The 2,294-nt window shown below is 49.4% G+C and overlaps 1 non-coding gene across 1 annotated transcript; it reads left to right on the top strand.

The window, feature by feature from the left end:
* Positions 1–1,763: 1,763 nt before the first annotated feature.
* Positions 1,764–1,987, top strand: Mir7a (microRNA mir-7a). Its single transcript, NR_105086.1, has one exon. It is a non-coding gene; the product is annotated as a microRNA mir-7a (primary transcript).
* The last annotated feature ends 307 nt before the right edge of the window (positions 1,988–2,294 follow it).

The following is a 2,294-nucleotide window of genomic DNA, read 5'->3' as shown; positions in this document are numbered from 1 at the left end:
AATGACAGTTCAAGTCCTGTGCCCACCCCCACCTCAGGCTCTTTCTCCATATCTAAAGCTTCATATTCTCCAGCCTGCTTCACAAAAGATACATGAAGGCTCAATTAATTGTTACCATGGTTACATGGAGTGGCCACACTGAGGATTCCTATCACCCATTACTGTCATGAGGTAAAAGAGAGGAGGGGTTTGGGGATCGTTGTCATGGAGGAAACCATGGAAACCGTGGTTGCTAAGGGGACAGCTCTAAATTCAGAGCAAAGAAATGGGAAGTGGAGAGTGACACTTAGTGGGCTCAAGGGTAGGTCACTATTCCAAAATGCAATCCTCTGAGACTATAGCAATGTTTTGGGTACCTTGCATCTTCCTCCAACTCAGAGAAAGACTGGAGTTTAAGAATTTCAGAGAGCCCAAACCACCGCCAGGTCAAAACCATCCTCACTGAATCTATCAAGAGAAAGGCAATGAAAATGGATTGGTCCCACAACCACCACAAAGTTCTGCTGCCTCTGGACTCTGCCTCTCTGCCACTGTTTTGACAGGCTAGTTAGTAAGAGCCCCCACTCCCTTAGGCAGTGTAGGACAGTGACTGAGTTGGTGGCTTTTGAATCAGGGGTACTCGAATCCAGGTCTACAAAGTGGTATACAGATGGCTTCTGAGAGTCTCTCTGAAGTTTTGGGTCATGTCCTTTAGCATGTCTCTTACCACTTGAAGGTCATACGGAAGGTCCCTAAGAAAGTTCCACATCCTCCAAAAATACTCAAAAGTATCAACTGTTCCTACTACCCACTTTTGGCTCAGCAGCCCAGTTAGACTTGTTCTTTAGCATACACTGAAGTCGATCCTCACAGTGGTCCTGGGTTAGAACTGGGGACGTACCTTGCATCCTCCACAAAGCGCTTTTTAGAGTGTAGAACTGTGCCCCATCCCAGGCTCTGGGCTCTGAAAGGGTTGGACTGAGAGGCCTTCCCCACCCCATTTGTCGATGACTTTCTCCATGTCCAGGCAAGCCCTTCCCCAGTCTAGATGAACAGAACAAATCAAAGGATGGAGGAGGGGTGGGGCAAAGAGAATGAGCTAGCAATTAAAATGCAAAAGAATTAAAAGCACCAATCAGGAAGGGTAATAATCCTTCAGCTGCTGCAGAAATACAATTAGAGCCATGCGCTCTTGGAGTTGCCAGGATATTGTGGCTTTTCCTAATTAAGGAGCGGATGTGCCCTGTCCATGCAATTAGAGGCTGGCTCAGGCAGTGGGGGCCCTGCCTACCTTTTATCAACGTACTACAAGGGGAATTAACCAACAATACAGCCTATGTCCCCTGCCTAGTAGTCCCACTTGACTCTGAGCTATGGGTTATGCGCTCTGGGAAGATGTTCACCTTGGGTTCTGGGGACCCTTGGGAAGGGGAGAAGAGGCCTGGGGTAGGCACTACTTGGAGCTTTTTCTTTTATCTATTCTCTGTGGTAGTGCAGGGTTTTATGATACCTGAAGAAAATATGGAGACATGAGCTGCCCACCTGCTTTCCATGAGAAATAAGATTCCCCTAAGATTAAAGGAAGCGTCTTCACTGTGGAAAATAGGAGGAGAAAAAAAAGGGGATTTCTCCTCCATTTGGAGCCAGAGACTCCAAGGAGTTTTGGGGTGTGGGGGGTACATGGGGCGGGGAGGTGTATGGGGTGGTGCAGTGGAGAACATAAGGAAAGTAGAGGGCATGGGGAAAGACGCTGGCCTCCCCACAGGAGTATCCAGATGATAACAGGTGGTGGCCAAGGCCCAGAGGAGGTGGTTAGCAAGGCCATGGACAGGCCAGCCCCGCCTGGAAGACTAGTGATTTTGTTGTTGTCTCTCTATACTCAACAACAAGTCCCAGTCTACCACACGGTGCGGGTCCTCTGAGCATCAGGGGGAGGTATGGGAGCACCATTTCTGGATGTATTTTCTCTGCCTTCTATGTTCCCTAGCAAACTACCAAAATATTCCTCTAAGGCCTGGGCTGAAGACACCTCAGGGGGACTCCTCCAGAAACGAGTACACTGAATCTAGAGTGGGGCAGGGGACAGGATGTCTGTCCTCAGGGAATGGTGAGCGACTCTGCATCCACACACCCTCCCATGGGCTTATTCATTCACCCTGCAAGCTCCTCCTTGGTGAGAGACACTACAGGGCCAACACACAGGGCTCATGGAGGGCAGGTAACAGTGTGTACTAGCACAGGCACATGTCCCTATCACCTTTTGGGCAAGTGGGCCACCCGATCCTGGATGGTCTGCAATTTCTGTGCCTGCCTGT

This window comes from Cricetulus griseus, chromosome 3 (assembly GCF_003668045.3).
Source record: "Cricetulus griseus strain 17A/GY chromosome 3, alternate assembly CriGri-PICRH-1.0, whole genome shotgun sequence".
Classification (NCBI taxonomy): Eukaryota; Metazoa; Chordata; class Mammalia; order Rodentia; family Cricetidae; genus Cricetulus; species Cricetulus griseus.
Note: the sequence above shows the minus strand (reverse complement) of the source record. Positions and strands in the feature narration are given on the sequence as shown.